Here is a 26,797-nt window from a genome sequence, read left to right as displayed (position 1 = left end):
TTCAAAAAGCTCAGGATGCTGGCATCCAGAGCTCTGATGGGGTGAATGAGTTACAGTTAAACAAGCTTGTTGTATATAACAATATTTTTAATACAATGTAATTAATGAATTACTTTAAGCCCAGATAACCAGCAGACCTTATCTATCAGTAGAGCAAGGGTGACCGTTAAGGCCTATATTCAAATTCTCTTAACACTTCCCAGCAATTTGTTGTGGGTTCTCAGTTAGTATGTAATTCTCTCAAACACTATTCTCTTCCAGCATTCATCCAGCTATAATAAATACAGTGTCTTGAGCTTTACTAAGGTGTGTTGCCTTTTGTGAAATATTTTAAAAGTTGTTAAGGGTAAGGACTGGGGTGAGCATTATCAAAATCTAAAAATAGTTGTGACGTCCCTGCTCTGGGCCAGTAATCAAGGAGCCTCACTCCTCACTACTGACACTGGTGAGGGACGTTCAATTGGAACAAAAATAGATGCACACAGTATTTCCAAATGCAGCTCTCTGCACCAAGCACAATTTCCTTTAAAAGCACACAGGGAACACACCCCCACCCTGTGGCTTGGTTTCTGTCTTTCTCATCAGGCCCCAAATAAAACCCCACACTAATAATAGCTGTAGAGTTGAGTCCTTAGCCAAGTGTTCCAAGTCCTCCACCACCCTCTCTGTGAAACCAGTGTTCTGTGTCCCTGCTCCAAGTAGCTGACACACACACTCTTTGAGATTTGATATTCATAAACACACATACACACACACACACACACACACACACACACACACACACACACACACACACACACACACACACACACCTGGGAAAGGCTGGCACAAATTTACCAGCTATACCCCCTCTGCTTAGACTATAAGGTAGATACTGCCACCAGAACACTCCAAAGCCAGCAACTCTAAGGATCTTATCAGGGTACACAATTATACTGAGTAAAATTAATACTAATACAAATGGCAGTGTTTGACCAATGTAGCAAGGCTTTCAGGAGTGCCCACAGTGTCACCAAATAAATATGACTACTCTTGAAGGCTAAAATGTTCTCTAAAAACCAGCCACAGTGAAAATTTTAACTATATTTCATAATAAATAATAAAAGTACATGAAAATACTAAATATCTATTTACAATAAACACCAGAGTTTTAGCCAGTGGAAATATTAAAAATAATACAGATGAATAGATTCACACAGATACAGAACTTAACTAATCTCACCATATTTTTATGTCTGATCTAAAGAATTACTATTCCCTGGTTACTTACTAAAGCAAGATAAGATGAAGTGGGTGCGTGGTCTTGTCAGTTCCAAAAGAAAGTGCCCTCAGACTTCTGTCTCATCTAGTATTAAAACATTATTTCAGTGCTGGATTACAGAATGACATAACGTACATCTGGTCACCTGACTTCTAGCTCCCACACTATACCCTTTACTAAAAACTGAGCAGATATGTGTCATAATACACACACATAGAGCTTTGCTAAGATGTGTTACAGCATCTGAAGCTGTAAATCCATTTCAAAAACTTCCACCCTTCCATGGTAGCAATTAGTTCACCCCTAAGGTCAATACAATAAGATTCCTAGTTCTGGTTTTCACATACATTTTGTATCTGGCTGCAATCAGAACTGTAAGATACAGCATATATGTCCTAAACCAAGTAATTTAATTTCAGACTATTTTTCAGAATTAGCTGGACTAAGATTAGCCTCTTCTCTTCCAGTACCCTCTGTTACAATATATTAATTTCAACAGTTATAATACAGTCTGACATACAGGTGTATTTCTTTTCTGTCCAGCAGGACCCATTGTTGTTACATTTTAACACAAGCAGCATTACAAATACATTTACAACACAAGCACCTGTACAAATCATTTTGATATACAAATGGCACATAATTGTTTACAAACCCCCAGCTAGCTACACTGGCATATGTGACACATCCACTGCCCTACTTCTCCTGACATAGCTGGCATTACCACAAATCATCACAATAGTACTAAACTTCTATTGTGTATCTGAAAGAGGCAGACCTGTCCCCATCTCCTGTTCCTTTCTAGTGTCTTGTAGGAAATGCAAGTAGTTGTCCATTATTACTTCCTTTATAGCCCATAAGGCTCTTCTGGGTTGTATGCAGATGTATAAGTAATACATCAGTGCTTTTGATGTTTACTCACCTTAGAAGGGATAGATTAGAGTAGTAGTTTCACTTTAATCACAGCTACTGTTGTCTTTTGAGTATTTTCTGGTCCCTCACCCACATATATACAAACATTTTCATTATGTGATATAGCTACTGCATAGACTTTGTCAAGATATACTTCTAGCTAGCTATTTTCCATCTAATCACATCCATTTATATTAATACTACTAGGAGTTCATATAATCTTCTATGAATGTTATGTTTCCTTTTCTGACATTCACAAGCTTCCCAGTACAGTTCATACTTCAGTTTACCCAGTGCTGTGGCTAAACTTCCCCTGGTCAGTATGAATAGCCTGTGTCTCCACAGAAAATAAAACCTTACAACATGCATTTGAAGTGTATTCCTTGAAAAGAACAACAATATAAAAGTAGTATGCTTGCACTAAGCAAGTGGTGTCTTTCTGTTATCATCCCTCATCATTTGCTGAATAAGCTTCCAGCATTTTTTTTTCTATACCACAGGGATTTCTTATCCTCTTCTCTTCTCTCCTCTACTCTTCTTTGTCTGCTGGATGAGTCAAATTAGTTGGAGTTCTTCATATATCCAAAGTTACTTATGGGTATCTCTAATATGAAGTGAACACACAAAGGAAGCTAGACCATACATCCTAAACTTACCTTCAATAGTGACATCATTCACTTTTAAAGGATATAAATGGCATTTTGAATCCCAGATAAAATCAATTATCAACTTTTGAAACTTGTTAATTTTCTTGGCCAGGAATAGTTGGATAAGGGTCATTTGGAGAAAAATAAATGCAGGAAAGATCATTTTTATAGCTTTAACATTGGCCAGTAAGGGAACTTCTGCATGTCAAGCTTCCCATTAATCCATTCCATAAAAAAGGTACTAGTTAGTCTCTACTAGTCTGTGCCTATCTGTAAACAGATAAATATGTATATTTATATTCTGTGCAATGGTATAAACAAATGATTGCTCAACTCTTCCACTGTTTTCAATGTTAAACACTGGGGCTTAGCATAATTAATGTCTAGGCCAGATCTTCTTCTTCTTTCAGCTTTTCCCGGTTAGAGGTCGCCACAGCGGATCACCATCCGCTCATGATTGGCAGTGGAGTTTTACAGTGTCGAGTTGCCAGCCCGGCACCCAACCTTCCACAGAAGGCACACACAAGCACACACTCATGCCTAGGGCCAATTTAGTGTGTCCAATCCACCTACAGCATGTCTTTGGGATGTGGGAGGAAACCGGAGCACCCGGAGGAAACCCACACGACCACAGGGAGGAAATGTAGACTCTGCACAAAAGGCACCCCAGCCGAGGATCGAATTGGAGGACCTCTTGCTGTGAGGCAGTAACACTAACCACTGCACCACCATGGCCGCCCAATGTCTAGGCCAGATACCTGTGAAAAACAGAGTAAAATGTTTCTAAATCTTGCAACTTTTAATTCCAGTGGGATAGCTATACTATGCAGTTGTCAATGACCCAGCTAGAAGATAGAAGCTCATTTAGCTGCAAATGACTGCCAAAATGAACATACCATTGCCTAAAAAGAGCTCCCAGAAGGTCTCCCACCAAGAACAAATAAGAGAGCAGTGAGAGTACTCTATGTCCCGTCTCTAAACAGTGTGCATCTGGGCTAATGTTTTGCTACAGGAGTTGATGCATTTCAATAAAAATTTCCTACAACCCTAAACTTTTATAGTGCCTCCCACATGAGCAGCCTCTCTGTAGAATTAGAATCCTTACAGATGTCTAGAAAAAGGGCTGTAGCTAGGGTTTTGGCTCTGTAAGCTATCTAGTAAACATTTATCCGAAGACAAATTAAGTGTGTTCCTTCCTGTCTGGGATTCATATGGTTAGCACACAACACTGCTCAGAATAGCACCTGTGTATAAATGTAGGGGGCATATAATACAGAGAATTGTAAATAGTGGGCCAGGCTAGGGTAAAAACTACACTACACAGTACTGCAGAATAGGCAAATTATTGCATACTGATATGGAAATGAGTATTCTGATGCAAATAAGGCACTGTAATTAGGAAAATGAGGGCATCAAACATGATAGAACAATTAACAAACATATGAAAGAGACATGCAGCACCACAAAATACACCAATTCTGAAAGATAAGTATTGATTGTGAACAGGATCTCTAAATGAACAGCATGTGCTAGTGACTTCTCTTGGAGCCAGTGCCTGTGACCTGGCATGCTGTGACCCTTTGAACCATCACAGATTTCCTCATCAGCACCTTACCTACCAGCATCAGACTGATTAGAAAGTCACACGCTACTTCCATTAGGCCAGGGGTTTGTCAAATTGTGTTACCCACACACAGAATCAAGGAGAGTGTGTGGATTGCTCCATCCTAATAGACACTAAGGTATCTGTAGCTTCAACCATCCTAGCTATAGAGATCTCTCAGTGACCAAAAGGGGACATACCAGGAATACTGCAGGCATCAGCTGTGCGTATCTTATACAAGTTCCTGAATATACTGCTGCAACCTGTGGAGAAACATATATATATATATATATATATATATATATATATATATATATATATATATATATATATATATATCAACCTAGCTGAAAGTCTCTGAGATATCAAAATAAGGGCTTCCCCTCTCTCAACTGCCAGATGATGTGCCATGCCCAAGGCATCATCTGTGATGCTTTTCTGTGCTGCCCAGGCAGTACCCATGACCTGCATATATGGCACACATATCAACAGTCCAGGCAGGGTCATCTATGTAGTAGGTGCACATGTCTGTTGAGTACAGAAGTCAGTGTTTATATTTAGCATGCAGACAAGTATCAGGTACCATACACAGATATCATTGTTGTGTGTTTCATGTAATGCCTCATATGTACTGGTGCTGTGGATGATGGCCCCCATCTACAATCCCCAGACCAGAGATGCCTGCAACAGTCCCTATGCAGAAACACTAAATATGGTAGAACACATTCTTTACCATCTTAAAGGACGCTTACTTTCACAGCAGCAGCTTGGATGGGGCAAAGGGGAGTGGCTGCCCAAGGTACAAGCTGTTAGGGGTGCAGTCATTAATATGGAAGATGCAGTGATCATCCCTTGAAAGTAAAAGCAGTAATAATTTATGTAGCTGCAAGAGCAGCCATGATCTCCTGTTTGTTAAATGTCAGCTTATGAAACTGTATCAATGAGCTGTTTCAGGTCTTTGCTACAATATACCAGATGTTCTGTGTAAAAGTATAGCAAACAGTTACAATTTATACATAATATCTGTAATCTATACATAATAGCTGTTTGCCATTAGTAGAATGGCTGCTGGCAAGTTTAGAGCCACTGACTTGAAGGTAATGCATTAATTATGTATGGAGATATAATCTTATCTCATCTTTTATCAGAGTCTAAGCAAGGACTGTAGGTAGGTAAGTTAAACATTTTTGTTCTTGCTGAAGTTGAAGGGCATTTTCTTTTGTTTTTTTTTTTTCCTTTTCTTTTCTTTCTTTTGTTTTTTTTTTCCTTTTCTTTTCTTTCTTTCTTTTTTTTTTTTGCTGTTGAATTATGGGATGGGGCACCAGTAGGGCACACAACATTGTTTAAAGCACCAAACAGCCTTGCCTCAGCTCTAATTGTCTTGATGCGTCTGTGGGGTGCCCAGGTATGTACCACAGACGAGCAGCCAAATCTTGATTGTGTGTTCCATTTTGGATAATGTGGCACTGTGAAAGCAGAAACAACTGTAGGGAAGCATTTCAGAAGGATGCACCCTAGGTTTATGTGCAACATCTAAGGAATGGGGAGAACAGTCAAGTGAAGAACTTACAATAATGGTGCCATATGCAAGGAAGGGGTAGTGCCTGGTCCACAGCTATGGTCCTTGATGTAGAAAACACAGGATAAAATCATGCATGCATTACAACACCAAGGCTAGGCAAGAAAATGTATGGACTGGCCTCACTATGCATTAAACATTATCATTCTTACACGTGTTAAAAGGTAGGCAGGAGGGAGTTATAATGACTTAGACAGCTGGGGGGGACATGGTGAGAAATGACAACAACAACATTATGATATGGGTTAAGTTATAGTAGGTGGATAATGGTAGACATTCTCTCCAGTAGTAGGTTGTGAGGAATTAGGGATCATATTATATACTGAAAGAGTGGAGGTGTCATGCTGCAAAAGTTGGGGACATTCACTGTTGTAGTGTGTAGCCTCAGTGCTCGATAAGGTCAAGGGCAGGGTAGTATCAAGCTACAGGAGTGTGCACATGTTATCTGATGCAGTGTCTCATGTCAGGAGTCAATATTTGTGTGATGTTGATGACCCTTTGAGCAGGTGTGGCACACCATCTTCCCACAGGGGATATCAAAGGTGAAGAATTACATGAGTGAGAGCATGCAGAATGATGTGGTGTCCCCGTTTGGGAATCTGATGAGTATCAGCAACCACAAACAAGCAACTGGCTATGCCCAGGAGTGGTGGGTTTTGTGACCAGGGCCAAAAGAGCTGCTTTCTTAGGAACAGTCTGTGCCATATGGGTACACTCAGCCTGTGGAAAGCCAGCTCAAACTAAGACACCACCCCATGGTCTTGGACAACATGTCCTGCAAAGCAAGACCAACAGGCTGTTGCAGTGTCAGTGTGCCTCATGGAAGCACCAATGAAGGCACTATTAGCCACTAGTGACCTGGGCAGCACAGTGTACTCCCTGCTCCTATATCCCGTGTAACGGTGCAGATGCTGCAGATCATTCCACTGGTCATGCAGGGTTGCAGTTTGTTATGGAAGTCATACAGTGCACTCACCATCTCCACAATGCTGCACATAGCAATTACGTGTTTTTGGATAACTAGCTTCCACATCCTCTTATTTATTCCAAGTGTTGCACCCAGGTCAGGGGCAGATCTGGAGTCAAAGCGGTGCCAGGGACGACCACATCTCTCCCTTATAGAGTACATTTGCACATCAGAGGCAGTGCAGCTAATAGCTGCCATGTGGAGTGAGAACTACTGTGCAGCTTGTGTGAGGCTCAGATTTCCAGGATGTTCACTAACACTTGTGAGGCTGGAGATTCAGCCTGCTCCTCCAGAGTTGCTTTGTATGTGGTGGATGTGAATATTTGTGAGTCCTCCCAAGTTAGTGTTGTTGACAGTGTCACTGTGTGATCTGACTGTGACATGACATGCATTTTGCCATCATTGTCTGGCAACAGCATCCTGCTGACATCAGGCATGTGCTGTCCCATTGCACTGGGTCCTCCAGCAGTGGAACCTTTGAAAGCATAAACACAAGATACCTGAAGATGTACTTGTATCATATGCCTATGCCCCCATCCTTTGGCATCCATGCTAGGACATGGCTCAATATGTGAATACCATATGGGAACACACAAATCTTATTGCACAGGGTGTTCAGTTGCAACCCAGATGTATCTGGACAGTAAATATGCAAAAGCCAAAAATATAGTGCACTGTCTAATACAGTCATTTAAAGGGTATTACTAACCCTGTGCATTGCCTGTAGACACTTGTGTGGCCATTGCCTACCCACCTTTCATGACCAACAGAGTGAGGGAAGGTCAACAGGAACTCCCCAACCTCTGTGAGCTACTTATGTATTTATTATCAGTCTATCTCCTCTAGTGGACATGTCCATGGCAGGAATCCATGCCTTGTTCTTTACTTTTTCTTCACATGCAATATCATATTGGTTACACTTCATCCAACCTGGTGTAAAATACTTTTATGCCCTTTCACAGTGCTGATATTCTGCACCATTCCCAGACGCTTATGCACATTCACAATACTGATATCCTCCACCACTCCCTGCCACATATGTATGTTGTTAACACTGATATCCTGCACCACTCTCTGCCACTTATGTACATTCACAACACTGATATCCTGAACCACTCTCTGTCATTTAAGTATGTTCACAACACTGATATTCTGCACCAATCTCTGTCACTTATACACATTCACAACACTGATATCCTGCGCCACTTTCTGCTACTTATAGACATTCTCAACACTGATATCCTTCACTACTCTCTGCCACATATGTATGTTCACAACACTGATTTCTTGCACCACTTTCTGCCACGTATGCACATTCACAACACTGATATAATGCACCACTCCCTGTCACTTATGCCCATTCACAGCACTGGTATCCACTCCTTGCCTCTTATTTACATTCACAACACTGATATCCTGCACCACTCCCTGCCACTTATGTCCATTGAAAGCAATGGTTGCCACTCCTTGCCACTTATGTCTGTTCACAGCATTGATATCCCTGCCACTCTTGCTCTCAATAAGCCTGGTCCATGTTACCTTTGCATGGGATGTGCATGCCATGTATGTATATGTGTGTATATATATATATATATATATATATATATATATATATATATATATATATATACACACACACACACACACACACACACACACACACACACACACACACACACACACACACACACACACACACACACATCTCTGTGAGTGGCCTTCTGTGGATGTCTTGTGCATATGTGCATTGCCCTTTCCACCATTTGGAAGCAAGTCATCTGCCTCCTGTAGTATTATAGCCATTGTCCCTTCTCTGTATCCACTGCAGCAGTTGCATGTTATCATGACAGCCCTTCTTCACCAGCACATTGACCCCCTGTGTTGTTCTGTCATCATGTTCTCAACCTCAGCATGCATTGCATTGTCTCACCTCATGTGTGGGAGCCTTTGTGTCCTATGTGACATTTACTTCCTTATGTGTATGTAACCCATGGTGCTTCCCCCACAGCTGCACTTGAGAGTGTCATAACATTATGAGGTTTACTCACACACCCCTTGCACCAGCTCTTCCATGGCACTGCCATTCACCACAGGTATTACTTAGAGTGCAGGGGTACATCAACAGGTGAGTTGCCTTTCTTCACTGTCACAAAATCCAAAATTGTATATTATAAATTCCGAATTACACAATTTCTCATACTAAAAAAATATTACAGAACAACACAAAATGACAGCCTGATGGAGTGCTTTTTCTGTGGTGTGCAGCAGGCACTTTCAAATGACACATTTGTTACATAATTAGATAAGGAAAAGTGGGGGTAGGCAAGAAAAAGTCATTTTTCCTAAAAAAATTCAAATGTGAAGTATATGTTTGTCACATTATTCATCAACTGCATTTGTGCATCTATAAGTTATAGTGATACGAATAAATATTTAATTGAAAAAACATATTGTATATATGCTCTGCAGGCATGGTAGGTACACATCCTTCTGATGATTGCTGAAATCAATGTGTAGGCACAAATGAGTTGACTACCATTTATTAAACTGGGACTCCTAAAGCTCAAATGTACGTTATCCTCAAAAAATCATTCATTTCATAAACATGAACTCAGTACAGGACAATATATCCTTGCCTTGTCCATACAGTATAGCATCTAAATGCACTATCCCACAGGTATACCCCTCCCAAATTAAGTCTGACCACAAACTGATAACTTTCTCCTGCAAAATACCCAAACTACCAGATGTAAAATATCACAGCACTCAAATACTGTAAATGTACTAACCTGGAATTCTATAAAAATTCAAGTATAACTTTAACCTCCAAAATCTTAACACAGCTAGTGGTTATGCAAATAAATTATATGCTCACCTAGATAACTGTATTAACCTGGCAATTCAAGGGAATTTCAAGAGCAAATCAGCTGGGTGTTCCACATGCATAAATAAACGATAACTGTAAAAGTAAAAAAAAAAGCTTTTTAGAATGTACAGTAAAACTAAAAATCCACAAATCATTGTAGATTCATAGGTTAGTACTAAGCTAACTGCCCTTGTGAGCCATTTTAAGCCTAGCCAATTATCCCTTGTGAGACACAAACCTTGCACCTTATGTTTGTAAGGAAAACACCTTAACCATTAGGCCACCCTCCCAACCCCTCATAAAGAAATATTGAAGGTGCTGAAAAATATCATCAGGAAGGCAAAGTCTTCCCATTAACTTAGCGTTAGAAAATTAAGAAATAACACCCAAGATTGCTCTGAATGTAGCCAAAATAGCACCATCTACTCAGATCCAGTAAATATTGAACATATATTACTTAACAAATTCAATACAAATTTCACCCTGAGAGAGCAATGCAAAACCTATGTATTCCAAAGCTCTGAAACCCTCTATCATTTGAAAAGAACACTTGCTAAGGATACTTTCCAAAACAAAACAATGCATCCTTTATGGGACCTATTAACACTCCTGGTCTCCTGCTGAATAGCACTAAATGTGTAGATCTGCTCCTATAGCTATTTGACCTGAGTTTAACCACTGACTTTGTTCCCAATGTGTGGTGCACAGCAACTGTGATGCCATTTCACAAGGGCAGCCCTATCTCAGATCCCAGAAACTACAGCCCCTTTAGCCTGATGAGCCTCATCCACAAGACCATGAAATGGTTCATAATTGACCTGATAGACTGCTTGACCCCCAGCAATTTGGCTTTGTTAAGGCCTGATCCTGTCTAATTATTAATCTGGCAAATTTCTTTGAAATGGTAACACAAGTCATGAGCAGCAGTCAGTAAACTGGGATGTCATCTTCAAATCCCCTCTGACATGCAAATCTACAGCCTGAACTTGCACATGTTAATAACTGGTGATGTTCTTCTATTCCACTGTTGCAGTATTTTTTACATGAAGGAGACTGCCTGCCAAGCAACCCGACGTCAGCCAGAATACAAAAGTCTTTAGTGTCTAAGATGTGTGGTACATCACATGTAAGCTGCTATTCGGACATAAACCATAAAAGCATCATACACACTCACCATCCTCAGAACTTCCTTGTCACCATACAGAATGTGTCTTCCATACATATGGCCTGATCGCCGAAGAAATTTCAGCTTTCACATCTCAGAAAAGTGCTCTATTCGGGAATCCTTTTCTATCTTTTGATTGTGTTTAAAGTTTAATGTTGTCCAAGAAGGGCAAATGCCAATGTGGACATCAGATTCCATATAAGGACAACCACCAACAATGCCTTTTCTGTCTTCAGCCTTCCCACAACCATAAGGTATGTTCAATTTGGCAATCCTTCACCCCCAAAATCTTAAGAAGTAGATTTAATTCCCTTTTAATCTGCTTAGAAAATCATAGGTTAAAACTTCTCGCTAAAAGGATGGAGGGTCCTTCAGGCTCAGAGGCCGAGTCTGTAGTGAGGTGGAGGGCCAAGAAACCCAGGCTGGAAGCCTCAGCTGCACCTCCAGTGCCAGAGGTCTCTCCCAAGATGATCACTAGTACTGAGATTTGATCAGGGCCGCTGTCCAAACCACAGACCAAACCTGTAATGGAGGTAGCCTTGGAACAGGACAGCAGCATGTCCTTGGAGGTACCACAGGCATCTGTACTGGGCATCAAAAGGGAACCCAGACTCATTATCTCTGAAGGCCCTGGGGGGATTCTGACCATCCTAGTTAGGGAGGAAGTGGATTCACACATTATTAAGTGTAGGCCTACATCCAGCCTCAGTCATTTCATAGAATGAATATTCTTAGTAAAAAGAAACAAAAGACTAAACATGTCTCCCCTCCTTCTGATCCTCAAAAGGATTCACACGCCTTTTCTCAAAGCATTTTCAATGCCCTCATGTCTTTCTCAAAAATCTCTTTATTAAATTATTCTTTACTAAACATAACATCAAATCGATATAAACCACATATTATAAACTTCCAGATAAGAATTTTTTAAAGTTATACAAGCTTATGTAAGAGAACATAAAACTAAAAATATCAGCTAAACAACTATAACTATATACAATATGTAGGAGAAATTGTAACCATAGGAAATCTTATTATAATGTATTTAAAACTCTAGAGAGATTTAGAAAAGCAAGATTAAGGGTAAACAAAAATTATGCAACACACCAACAAGACTAGACCACTAATCACTGTTAATAATAAATAGAACTTTATCAATTGCTTTATTATTAAAAGCCATTTTTTTAGGACTCTTTGCCAAAGTTTTATGTGCCGCAATATAAGAGTGAGCTAAAGATCTAAAACCATTCCAATTTAATTTGGTGCGGTCAAGCCAGTTTTTGGAAATGTAAAATTTTATCAGTGAGCAAATATAAATAATCACATGTGTATCTAGTTTAGATAACTGTAATAGAGATATATGAAGGATAGCTAATTCCCAGGTTAAAGTGGATTTATGGTAACCCATTCTCTGTAGTCTCACTCTCAAAGAAGTCCAAAGTTTATGTGAATGATTGCAAAACCAAAAAATGTGTAGAAGGTCCGCTTTCGGAAAAGCGCAGCACGGACATGAAGAAGACTTACTAGCATTGAATTTGTTGAGTTTGGAGGGTGTGAGATATGCATTATTGTTGATCATCAGTTGGGTATAAAACAATTTTTTAAAAGGTGAATAATCTAGAGTAATCTTAATAGCGGATATTTTCTGATCTACCGATAGATTAGGATTGTGTTCATCCCAAAAATTGGAAAAGAGACATTGGGAATCTTGTATTAAATTACTTAATAACTTATATGATTTGGATAACATTTTATTAGGAAGCAAAAGTGTTTGGATTATTGTGTCTAGATTATTAAGATCTTGTTTCTTCGGATTTATATGATCCAATTTAGTCAAAGCTAATTCTCTTAATTGGCGTAAAGTTGTGGTATAAGTGAGATTAACCTTAAGTAAATTACGTATATCTGACAAAGGTTTATCTTTATAATTCAAAAGATCCCAAACCTTGAGATTTTTGATTCGAGGAAATTTTGTGAGATCAAAAAGGTTATCATTTAATTTAAAGTTGGGATTTAAGTGAAAAGGCTGAAGTACATGTGAGACAGCATCTAGGTTGATGAGTTTCAAAATCTCTTGAAAAGCTTTTGCTTTATGTTTTAGGAAATTAGAAATTTTAAGAGTGTTTATGATATCCGTAGGTAGAAAAGGAAGAACTGCAGGATTAATATTTTTGGATATAATGTATTGATTCCATAATTTCACCCAACTGGGATACTGATTGTAATTAGAAGGATTCATTCTGGAGATAACTAAAAGTTTGTTAGCTGAAATAATTAGATAATATAAATAAAAGTTAGGCAAACCCAACCCTCCCTTATTTTTATGTATTGTCAATTTGGAGTAAGAAATCCTAACTGATCTAGGATACCATATAAATTTGGCTAATTCTTTGTTAACCTTATCAAAAAAATTTTTAGGAATAATTTGATCTGAGGAATTGAATTGAAAAAGAAGTTTGGGCAAAATATTCATCTTAATTATAGCAGCTTTAGATAAAAGTGATAAATTTAGAATTTCCCATCTACGTAAATCCAACAATATTGAAGACCATACCTTAGCTAAGTTATTTTGAAATGTGGATAAACTGTTATGCTCAATATGGATACCTAAGTATTTAACTCCATACATCATTTTAAAAGGGGAGTCATGAAAAAAATATATTTTATGAGCTAGAGGGTTAATCAAGAGAATATGAGTTTTATTTGAATTAATGTGATAATCAGAGGCTAGTGAAAATAAATCTAGACAGTTAACCAGTTTTTTTAAGATCAGTGATAGGTGTTTGAAAGTAAATGACAAGGTCATCCGCAAACGCAGACAAAAGCAGATTTGTATTCAATAATCTAGGAATTCTATGAAAAGATTTTTGTGCTAGATAAAGTAATAAAGGCTCAATATATAAATTAAAAAGAAAAGGAGAAAGCGGGCACCCTTGCCTTGTACCACTAGTAATTTTAATCGGTTTAGATGTACATCCATTTATATGCAATATGGTAGAGGAATCTTTATACAACATTCTAATGAAATTTATAAAGATAGTAGGTAGATTAAAACAAATCATAGTTTGAAATAAAAATTCCCAATTCACTCGGTCAAAGGCCTTTGAAGCATCAAGAAACAATGCATAGAGAGGGTTCTTATTAAATTTGGTGAAATGTATTATGGATTCTAAAGTTAAAGTATTATCCCATGCATGTTTATGGGACATAAAGCCTGTTTGCTCTGAAGAAATTATAAATGGTAAAACCTTTTTTAATCTGTTAGCAAGAATAGAGGCTAAAATTTTAATATCTATATTAATTAATGCAATAGGCCTATAATTGTGTGGGTCCAATTTATCTTTATTGTTTTTCGGAATTAGAATGGATTTTGAAATGTTCCATTGCAAATCGGAGATGTTATTAATTTGTATATAGTTATATACTTTAAAGAGAAAGGGGGCAAATTCTGTTTTGAAAGCTTTAAAGAATTCAGCCATGTAACCGTCAGGGCCAGGTGATTTACCATTTTTGAGTCTGTCAATAGCCTCAGAAATTTCCTGAATAGTTAAAGAAGCTGATAGAGATTTCTGACAATCATCACTCAATTTGGGAAATACAATAGAACTCAGAAAATCATTAATATGATTCTTAGTTGTAGGATTAGGGGTCTTAGAATATAAGTCTGTGTATAAAGAAGTGAAGACTAACATTATATCTTTATCAGTGCTATATATCTGTTTTTTGAATTGTATGGGCGATATCCTATGTCTGGTAAGGTTATTTTTAATTATCCGTGCAAGAGCTTTAGAAGGCACCTGAGCCCATTCAGAATAAGTAGCTAAAAGCTTTTGTTCTAATATAGAAAGATTATGTTGATGTAAAAGAAGCAATTGCTTTTGAGAATCTATTAATTGCTTATAAATCGAAGGAATGGGGTTCATTCTGTAATTATTTTCAAGAGACTGAATCTTGTTTTTAAGAAAAAGCTCTTTATTTCTATAGTATTTTTTGAGAAATGAAGCCTTACTAATAAGTATCCCCCTTATTTTAGCCTTGCATGCAGCCCATTGAATATCATAAGGGATCTTAGTTGACTCTAGGTTTAAATCCACTTCCCGAATTATTTCAGCACATAATATTTTGATTTCCATATTAGATAGCAAATTATTATTTAATGTCCACGTACTGCATTTTGATGATAAAGGGGTATTTGAAACTATGTATAACTTTAACAAAATTCTTGAGTGATCTGAGAGAAACCTCGGCTCTATAGAGAAATTAGTTATAAAGTGAGATATGGTAGCTGATACAAGAAAGAAATCTAGCCTTGACCATGTGTTGTAGCATTTTGAATAATATGTAAATATGTCTTTCTTAGTAGAGTAATTAGTGAGTTGTAATGGGTCTATAAGATCAAGATCTAACATAAGTTCCTCAAGTGCAATGGATGCTTGATGATTATATGAGGACGAGTTACTAGTGTGATCCAAAATTGGATTTATAATAGCATTCCAGTCTCCCCCGACTATGATATAATGATCTTTAAAAGATAAAATAATATTATAAATCTGAAGAATGAAAATGTGTTGAAGATTACAAGGTCCATAGATGTTTAAGAATAAAAATGGTTTGTCAAGATTATGTATTTTGGTAGTAAAGTAACACCATCTACCATTATTGTTGTAATCCTCCTCAATAATGACCCCTGAAAGCTCTGTTTGATGAAAATGGCCACCCCTTTAGAATTGGAAGAATCTCCAGCCGCTATTATTTTTCTAATCCACCTTTTATTCCCATCTTTAAACCATTCATTTCTGGGTATATGAGTTTCTTGTAAGAAACAAATATTGGCTTGGGATTTGAAAATTAAATGATGTAATAGAGATTTCTTGGCTTTATTATTCATCCCTCTCACATTCCATGAGTCAATATTCAATAAACTCATCTTCTGTAAATCAGATTGTAAGGAAGAAGGAAAATGTAATATGTATTGTTAGTATGTTGCACATAATGTAAGATTTCATCCTAATAAAAATTGTGTTTTGAGCAATATTTAGAATTAAGATTTTTATATATATCAATACAAGGTAATCCCTCAAGACTCCCCCGGTGCCTAACCACCCCCACTTACTTATAAAAGAAAAACAGAAATGATAAAATAAAAAAGGTAGAAAACTGGTTACCATTATATCATAAATACATAAAATAGATTTATAAAAAGTCCTAACAAGGACTATTAACAAAATAACCAAACTATACATATTTACATAACTATAAATAACAAGATGTCCAACCAGCATGAACCCCTTCAGAAATATACTCCCTGACTCCTATAAATCTATTTAAAATTATAATAGATACAAATAAAATCATGTATTTAGCTTTAAATTACATTAAAATAAGAATATATGAATGTGACACTCCAATTGTGACACACAAGCTATATTTATAACAATTCCTAAAACAGCTGTATAATGTATATCAATAAAAGAGGACTGCATAATAATAAGACATTACTACTATAAGTCTTACATTTCATTAAAATAAATAAAGAAAGAATTAACTAGCTTATGCATCCTATATGAATCATACTAGAAATACAATCTATATAAATTAAAAATCTAACTCACGCGTGTAAGTTCTTCATACACGCATATTAAAAGATGACAAGGCTAGAGGAATTAAATTTGCTCCAGACATTGACTAGGCAAAGTATTGACATAAGTTATCCTAATTTGTAGTGAAAAATACTCCATAGAATAACATAAGCAATAACCCCATCAATGTCCAGCAAGACATTAACATTGTGAGTTATCTGCCCGTAGCAATTACGGAAGTGAGCGAATGGAGAAAAAGTCTTTTTACTCAATACCAACTAAATAATGCACACGAATATACAAGAAAGAGAAAAAAAAACATGTATGAAACATAACTACAATCTAACATTCAGAAAAAAGATGTCATAAGTCAACAAGAATGAATTTTAAAAATTCTGTAAGTCTTGTCAAAAGACATGTATCTGGCTTAGTCAAAGTGTCCAGCTATCTTCACATACTTATACAGTTGAACTTGAGAAGATAAAGCCCGATTATTTGTTCGAGGATCGCCATTATGTACTTAAAAGGATACATCAACTATCATAATGCAACTCCCTAAGTATACCAGCCTTATAGATTGCCTCAGACTTGGAGACTGGATGTTAAAGGGAGCACTAAACAGACGAACCACTCTGGATCAGGCACTGCTGAACACACGAACCTCAACGTTTCACACTTCGACCACACATCTGTGGTAGCAATATGACAGAACCATGCCTTGGGAAGATTAAATAGGTGAGTATTAGCATACCAAATAAAGTTTAGAGCGTAACTCACCCATCAAAAGACAAATGAAGCTGCCACTGAGTGTGAAGCTCTCTACAATGCGCTACCATTACCTAGAAACCAGAAAAATTAATAGCCAGAAACCAATATCTCTCACTTACAAACAAACAGTATGCTATCTTTGTAGCATTAAGACACTCGAACTAGAGCATGTATCATGTGTAACATTGTTAGCATTTTACGAGGCTGAAGCGGGAGTCTCATTGAACAACTTCATAAAAATGCCTTTCGCTTCTTTAGGATCTTTTGCTGAGTGTTTAATGTCTTTGTATGTAAATGTCAACGTGTTAGGGTAGCACATTTGGAATTTGATTCCACGTTTGATCAAGTCAGCACAGAAGGGTGACAACTGTTGTCTACATATTTTTATTTGAAGAGGCAAGTCTTGTGAAAAAGACAGTTTGTGTTTGTTCCACGTAAAAATCTTCTTATTTCTTGCTGCAGCCAGAATTTTTTGAGTGTCCTGAAAATTTAGGAGTTTAGTATATATAAGTCTTGGTACTACAGAATCCTGACGAACATGCAGCGCTCTATGTGCTCTTTCGACAATCAGGGAATCAGGGCTTAACTCTTGATTTAACAATGCCCCAAAGATTTGTTTGGTAACTGTTAGGAGATTATTATTTTCATATATTTCAGGAAACCCTCTTATTATTACATTGTTATCTAAGTCTAGTATCTTTGCCTGCATCTCCGCTAAAAGGGCATCTATAGATTTTAAGACACTGTCTATGGAATCAACTCTCATTTCTATCACTTGGTTTTTATTCTCAAAAATGTCCATTCTATTTGAGATATGTTTAAGGTTTGTACCAAATTGTGTGAGTTGTTCCGAAAAACCCTGAATGGCAGTTTGAAGAGGTTGAAGCGCTAACTTCAAATCTTCGAGATGGAAGCCAGTATCGTTTCTGTCCTTGGTGCTGGATTTACTAGTGTCAGAGATTTGTTTAGAGGTCCTTAAACGTTTTGAGCCCGTGTCTTTCTCAGAAGAAAGTATAGTAGAAATTTTTGCCTTAGTTGTTTGAGTTTCCATATTGTCTGAGGTACCAGCCATACCCATGAAACAAATTTGGCAGCCAAGTAGATTGCACAGTTAAACACCTTCTGTAAGCACGTGGCAGGAGATTGTAGAGACTAAAAAAAATATTTTGAGGTAAAATGAAGAGAAAATTTGATTGTATTTCGAAATAAACCCAGTCGGAGCGAAGTATTAACAATACTTAATCTTTCTATGTAGAAAGCTTCAAGAAATAACAGCTATAAATATGTTTAAAGAGCCAGTAATTAAATGGGATGTGAGGAGCATCGGGAATAAGGGGCACTCTAGTCGGCGACCATCTTGGAATCACCCCTCATGTCTTTCAGACCCCATCCCTGGACTGCTCCTGCTCAGAAGTGGGTAAGAGAAGAATCATCTTCAGAAGAGGAACAGTCTTCTAATGATGAGTCACTGACATATTCAACACAGATCCCCTCCCCACTAAATTATGCCTCCCCAGAGGAAGATTCTAATAAGGCTGATTCTCCTGCAGTGGTGATTTTCTTTAGTGACACCTTGACCAGGATGCAGGAGCCTTTCAAGTGGGAAAGCACTGAAATTACAGATATTCAAAAACGTTATGACTTGTTGCAAGTGGACACCCCTAGTCCCTCAGCTATTCCCCCTATCCTTCCTGCTTTCTTAGATGTTTTTGCATCTTTTAGCAAGAGTCTAGTTCCACAACCTCCTGCACCTAAAAAAACAGACAGATTTTATAAGGTCAAAACAAACCAGGCCAGGACTAAAGCGAGAGGAGAAAACAGACTTTTATTAAAGTCAAACCACAGTCGACAGACCGGTTTCGGCTCAAAGCCTTTATCAATGCATAACACAGACTGCAGTATGAAACCCCATATATATGTGTACATACATATATATATATATATATATATATATATATATATATATATATATGTGTATATAGGGAAATGAAGAATGACAAGTTTTAAAACAATCAATCAACAAATCATTCATAAATGCTCATTTAAATCTGGTGGAAAAAGCCCACCTAGTTTAACAATCCAGGCTTTTTCTTTTTTATTTAAAATATTATGCCATCCAGCCTTGCAGTTTCTATTACCACATACTCTGTCAATAATTCTAAATTGAAATTGGGCAGTGGAATGTTTAGTGGTGTGCTTGTATAGTGCATTGGTGGGACATTTACTCCTAACATTGTTAAGATGTTCAGATATGCTTAATTTAATTGATCTGGAAGTCTGTCCTATGTAAAATGCTGAACAAGTACATAGAGCTAAGTACACTACCCAATCCGTACTGCAATTTGCAAATACAAAGTTATGGGCGAAACACTTTTTATTTTATGAATTTGGTGCAACAACATTGGGACATTTTATTGGTTAAATGACTTTTTGAGTTTCAGATGCCATTTCTCTTTCAGGAGAGGTAAGACTCTGGGTGGACTTTTTATAGTTTCATAGGTTCATAGGTAGGTAATAGGCTATTGGCCCTAGGGCCCATATAAGACTAGCCAAAAAGGTACCCTGGCTTTTGCCACCTAAGAAAATTATTTTACTGTGCCCCTGTCGAGCAGAGCCACAGAGGTGATCCCCGGGGTGAATTTCCTATTTCCCATCCGATCATCAAGATTTTTCTTGAGGAGTGCTAATGAGGAGCTTTGTTTGATATAGATAGGTAGTTTGTTCCAGAGTATGGGAAGTCTCTGGGACAGTAATCTATCCTTCCAGCATGTTCTGTTTATTGTGGTGACAAGGTTTAGGTCCCTAGAGCATGTAGCTTTGAGGGATTGGGATTTCTTTAAGTGGAGCATGTCCAACAGCTCTGGGTTTGACATAGCTTTGTATGTTAGGCAGAGACTGCCTCTGAGTAGGCAATATGCGATGAGGTAAAGCTGGAGTTTTTTGAGACGGTCTGCGTAGGGCATCTGTTTGAGGCCAGTAGTCCTCTTTGTGATGTATTTCTGTGGCCTTTCCAGATGTTGTAGATGTCTTGTGAGGTACATACCAAAAGGGGCATTGTACTCTTTAATGGGTCTAATGAGTGACAAGTAGAGGGGAACAATTACCTCTTTTTTCCTGGATGAGAAATCTTTTGTGATGAGGTGTGCCACATAGAAGGATTTCCTGACTACTGTGGCGATGTGATTATCAAAGGAGAGACTACTGTCCACCTGTGTCCCAAGGTCTCTTATCACACTTTCAGTGTTAAGTAGACTACCACCATTGTGGTAGCTCATGGGTACAGAGTTTTTACCAAAGGGGATGACAATGTACTTTTTGGCATTGAGCTTGAGGCCATGGCTTTGACACCAGGCATCTGACTCAGTGAGGACCTTTTGTAGGATGTCCACATTGTTAGGAGTTTAGATTGTGTCTCCTAGTTTGCAGTCATCTGTAAACTTCATTAGCCAAAGACCTTCAGTGTTAGCTTGTACTTCAGAAAAGTAGATACCAACCAGGAGAGGACTCAGGACTGAACCCTGTGGTACTCCACTTGTCACTGGTCTGAATTCGGATTTGGAGTCTGCTGCTTTCACAGTGTGGATTCTGTCAGTGAGCCAGTTGGCAACCCATCTTGTGACATAGGGATTTATACCTAGTTTAGTGAGTTTATTTATAATTCCAGAGTGGGGGATGGTGTCAAAAGCCTTGGTGAGATCTAGATAGGCTGTGTGAACCACCTTACCCTCATCTACAACTTTGGTAACTGCTGCAAAGAAGTCTATCAGATTTAGTAGACATGATCTGCATTTTACAAACCTGAACTGGGTGGGGTCCAGAGTTTGGAGATTACCAATGTCTTTGTTTATAAGTTTCATGATGATACGTCCCATGGCCTTGCAGACCAGGCTCATTAGGCTAATGGGGCAGTAGTTCCCAGGGTCTGTAGTGGCTCCCCCTTTGTGGAGTGGGATAACCATTGCTGTGCGGCATTCAGTGGGCACAAAGCCTGAGGTGAGGCTATGATTGAACATGGTGCTTAGGTGGGATGCCAGTTCACTCTGTAGTTCATGTAGAACCCAGCCTGGGATGTTGTCAGGTCCCATGGATGTTCTTGGCTTTGGAGAGTGTGGTTTTTACCTGTTATTACAGGAACTTTGCATTCTTCCTGTATAGAAATGGGCCCTTTAGGGGGTGAGGGAGGGGTAAAGTTAGCACTGAACCTATCTGCCAGGATGTTGGCAATATCAGTTGGTTCTGTATATTTAGTGTCATTGTGCTGTAACTCAAAGCAGATCTGAGTATTGCCATTGAGATTCTTGACATAGCTATAGAATGCTTTGTGGTTGTCTTTAGAATCGGTGGTGATTTTGTAACTAGCTTTGGAATATTTTATGAGGGATTTCAGCTTCTTACTGAGGCTGACCAGGGAGTTCCTCCACTCATGGGATTTTACTCTTTTTTGCAACAGTTTCTTTCTTCTGTTGTAGAGTTTGTTTATGGCAGGGGACCACCAGATTGGCTTCCTTTTTTTGGAGGATAGCATCTTGGTTCTGTTAGGTTAGCATGATCCATGCACTCGTGTAAGTGCTTATAAAGTGCATCTGTGTAGGATTCAGCAGTTGTACCTCTATTGTCCATCTGCATGGGTGTCATGATGTTTGCCACTTGTGTCTTAAGAAGCGTGTAGTTGGCTTTGGAGAAATTTTTTACGGTGGTTTCCCTAATGGGGGGTGGGGGCGGGATGTGGATGTCTAGGGTGATTAGCTTGTGGTCTGATCTGACCAATGAGGAATTTACCTCTGGTGTGGAACACTGGTCACCCATGTTGGTAATGACCAGGTCTAGGATATTGCTGCCCCTGTTTAGGGTGTGGATAAGTTGATCCAAGGTGTTGGAATTCATGAATTCCAGAAAATGTTGAGCAAAAGAGATGGTACATGAGTAGTTTTCCCAGTTAATGGTGGGGTAGTTGAAATTGCCTATTATGAAGGTGTTGGGTTGTACCCTAATATTTTCCAGTGTATCAAGAAATGAGGAGTGGGAATCCTAGGGCATGGTGGGGGATCTGTAGCAAGTTACAATTTGGATTGTGGTCTTGCCCAGAGTTAGTTGCACTTGGATAATCTCGGATGCATTATGCTGAGCAACTAGCCTGGAGGTGTGGATATCCTTAATGAATATGGACACGCCTCTGCCTTTAGTGTTTCTGTCCAGGTTAGGTGGCCGAAAGGTGTGGTATGAATTATAGCCTGGTAATGCAGGGGTGCTCTCCAGAGCCTTGAACCAGGTCTTTGTCACTGCACAGACATCAATGTTCCCCATTTTAATGAGTGCCTCAAGTGAATGCATTTTGAGGTTTAGACTTATAGCATTGAGTAGCATTACCCTCAGATTTTGCTTGCTTGTACCTGTTATGGTGGTGAATTTATAATTTGAACCTTGCCTAAAAAAGGCACTACATGGGTGGCAAGAGCCTTAGCCAGTATCCGGAATCCCAAGGGCGACAGATGCAGGCCATCTCTGGCAAAGCATCATAGTCTGTTGATCATGTCATCCCAGGCAGACAAATACTGGATCCCCTTAGAATGACACCAGAAGTTTAGCCAAATGTTAAGGCCAATTGTTTTGTCCTTGTACTATGGTATCATTCTGGGTGATGGCAGGATGCTACTGAGGGCTAGGGTCATACCTGCTGGGCTACAAGATCGGAGAGCTCCTCCATGTCTCTTTTCATGTAGTCCAGGGAGGTACATCTCAGGTCATTCACACCAGCATAGACAATGACAGAGTCATAGTGTACTTGTTGTGGAGTGACCTGAGTGCTTGCATTATGTGGCGGATCCTGGCAGCTGACAGTAACTTTCTCCTTGTTTAGACTGGTGAGTGGAACATCAGTGTGCCTGACTATAGAGTCACCTATGACTAGAGTGTTGGATACGTTGTTATGCCTTATGGGCTGTGGTTGAGTGGCACACTGAGTCTGTGGGCTATGTGTCATTTGGGTTGTGTTGGGGGGTGGAGGTTGCTTGTGTTTCTGCTTTGGAGGTCCCTGTTGCTTGAGCAGATTTTTATTGAGAGCCTCGGTGAATGTAGGTGTGTGTTTTGTGTTTCTATGTGTCTGTTTTGATGGTGTAGGTTTTGAGGGACCATGTGATGAGTGTGGTGTGGTGCAAGTGTTTACCTTCTCCTCTTGACTGTCTAGTCCAGTCTTGGGTGAAGAGAGCTTTGTCTCCAGTCTGGCTATATAAGTGCATCTCTCACAGGTTGTAGTGTTGGGTGTTAGAAGGAGAGGGTTGTCTGTGTACATGGGGCAATTGCTGCATTGCCCCAAGATGCCCAGATTCATTAGGTAGACAGGAGAAAACACTAGAAGCTGACCCTTAGACATGCCTGGATAGGTGCTTATTTAAGTACTAAAAACTGTTTTCCTCTAGAGAAGTGAGGAAAGTTGAGTGCTGTAGTAATTAGTAGCTTATTTAGTGCTTACAGCAAGTTCTGAACAAGTGCTGAGCTCAAAGGAACATATTTGAGTGCTAAAACTAAAAAAAATGGCTAGTTTTAAGGGAAAATTTAAAGAGCAGACTTTATGGAGCCAGGAATAGTTAGCTCTAGCTAAGCTGTGATGCATAAAGTGTATTTTGTTTTATATATAATAGCAGCAAATGAGCAAACTGATTTAAACAAATTAACCAATGGAAAGCTAAAAACTGAGCCCCATTCCAGCAGTCTTCAATCAGACAAGTTCTAACTGGACACTCCTGCCACTAGGGTGTAGGGGAACCTTCTCCAAAAAAGATGGTCTGGATTAGTGCTCAAGTTATTCACCCAAAGCTAGATTCAGCAGGTCTGAATTTAGTCTATGCTACAGCAAACAAGGTGTACCAGTTTTAGAAGGAAACAGTTCAAATAAGCAGGCACAATAAGCCTTTAACCAAAAACTCCCAGCTCAGAAGGGCAGAATCTACCCTCTCCTCCTGCAAGAGTGCAGACCACACCTTCTTAATGTAAAATAGCCATTATAAACACAAAACGCTATCTAGTAACATCACTCAGGGTACATTAGATGGTGCCAAATTGGTTGGTTGTTTCCCGTGCTGTCATTGTTTATTTTGTCGATACATACAACAAACAAAAGAACTTACTAGTAAAAACACATCCCGTGTATTTAATATCAATATATTTTCAAATTGCAGTATGGATTGGGTAGTGTACTTAGCTGTATGTACTTGTTCTGCATTTTACATAGGACAGATTTCCAGACTGATTAAATTATACATATCTGAACACGTTAGCAATGTCTTTTCCTACTCGGCAAATATTTTTCTATTTCATCTTCACACAATCGTAGAAACATAACCATTGTTGGATGCATAATGGGCATAGACACATAATTGGCATAAACACACTTGGTTGTCTCAAAACAATGCTGTTTCACTATCATCATTGTTAAACATTTGTTTTAACATAACATTACTAGCAAAACACATAAGATCAGTTATTACTTGACTATAGTCAGATCCTACACTGGGTATATACATTAAACCCTTATTTAAAACAGAAAACTGTTCTGTAGACTGTACAATACCTGATATGTTAAACACAATGTTGTCAGTGTTAAAAGTTAATACGAGGTTCGTCGCCTCTTCTCTTCCCTGTTGTAAGATATACTCCTTCTGTGCAGATTTTATTTTTGACAGGAACTGGTAACATGGGAAAAGATGTATTATTTTTGCCCCAAAAAAAGTTTAGGTCATGCTCCCAAGGCCATGAAATCATTCATATCAGTAGACACCATTGCTCCCACTAGCATACTTTCATGTGACATGTTATCAGTGTCCTCATTGGATATAACAGTTCTATTTTCTGTTGGTTCATCTGTTGTAGCTATAGAAACAACAGTATTATTTTCATGTGCAGTCAATGTGGAGTCAACATTATCCCCTTTCAAAATGGAATTACCATTAAGTTCTTTTTCTTGTTGTTGATTCGATGCTGGTTCCCTAAGGACAATATCAAAAGCAGGTTTTGTATATGAAACCTGCTTCTCTCATAGCCATGTAAAAATATGACCTGTAGAGAAGTCACGATAGACTCGTATTATTTTCTTTGTTGTAATTTGTTGCAGCTTGATGTCATAAGACACTGCAGCACAAAGATTTACAAGTCTCTCTAAATGCTGTTCATCATTAAATTTAGCCTCAATGCCTCTCTGTATAGCTTCCACACTGGCTATCAGTTCTTGCTCTTGTGGATAAAAATAATCTATTAACAGTCTTATATACTCCATGTTGGTTTGTAAATTAATTTCTTGCCAGCGTGCAAGTAAATCAGGATGCGTTTCACCCTGTGTGGGCATGCATAGCACACGAAGACCTCTTGGAACAATATTGTGCTTAAGGCACGCATCCAGGTGAAACCTTTGGCATTGTAGGAGTTTTAATTTCATGTGGCCATTCTGTAAGTTGAATAATACATTACAAAATTCAGTCTCACCGACCATATGGTGTTCCACTTCAGGTGTCTGCTTAGCAATGGACCGAATGTCCATTTTTAAAAGAGGATTCGATACAGAAAAAAACATTTCTCCTCACATTCTTCATCAACGAAGCATGAGAACACTTCTGGGGGCAATATTCCAGTTCGATTTCCTCTCTTCTTCGCTCAGCCATATGTATATAGGTCCCAGTAGACCAAAGATACAAAGTGATAAAAACTGGATACCTTCCACCAAAGGTTCACTGCCAAACAAGTTCCAACAACAAATGACAGCAATAAAGATAACAAGCAGAAATGTTAGGAAGGATGACTTGGTCACTCACACTGAATATACTGAAATGAAATGGATTATTAGATTAGGAGCTGATAAAGCCCCTGGTCTTAATGGGGTTGTCCCTTTAAAACCTGCTCTAAAGAAAAGGAAGGTGCAATATTGAATTTTGATTGGCTGCTGAATGTTTTAAATATGCAGTTGGCTTTTGATGTTTGTTATCTGACGAAGGGTTCTGTACCCAAAAGCACTCATTGTGCACTTTTATTGTTTTAATAAAAAACAGTTTTTTTGAACTTGGCCTGGTGGTTCCTGCCTTCTTTATTACTGTTATTTGTTGTTGAATATACAAAAATTGTCTTCAAAAGCTAAGTGCAGATTTATTAGAATTTGAAAAATAAAACTTAAAGAAAGGAAGTTATGTAAATTTAACAGAGATATTAGGGACTACTGTCAAGGGAAACCATTTGAGCAGGACAAAAGTGTTAAATTTTCTAAAGTCGACAGTCAGAATGCAGTCAAAAAAGGTAACGGAAAAAAATCTATCCTTAAGAAATCTGTTAGTGTTACCTCTGGGGAGGATTCATCCTCCTATACAGATACTGAAACTGAGTCCCAGCAAGTGTCACCAGCCTCCAAAAAAACTTTAAGGGCAGAAGGAGAGGCGGCCGAAAACACAGGTCAAGATGTAACTTTACAAATGT

At 38.5% G+C, this 26,797-nt stretch overlaps 1 protein-coding gene across 1 annotated transcript in view; it reads left to right on the top strand.

The window, feature by feature from the left end:
• Positions 1-26,797, top strand: part of CHRNA2 (cholinergic receptor nicotinic alpha 2 subunit) — a 403,744-nt gene that overhangs the window by 59,371 nt on the left and 317,576 nt on the right. The gene's annotated exons all lie outside the window — the stretch shown is intronic.

The sequence above is a fragment of the Protopterus annectens genome, chromosome 2.part1 (assembly GCF_019279795.1).
Source record: "Protopterus annectens isolate FY-2018-M chromosome 2.part1, PAN1.0, whole genome shotgun sequence".
In the NCBI taxonomy this organism is placed as follows: Eukaryota; Metazoa; Chordata; order Ceratodontiformes; family Protopteridae; genus Protopterus; species Protopterus annectens.
Note: the sequence above shows the minus strand (reverse complement) of the source record. Positions and strands in the feature narration are given on the sequence as shown.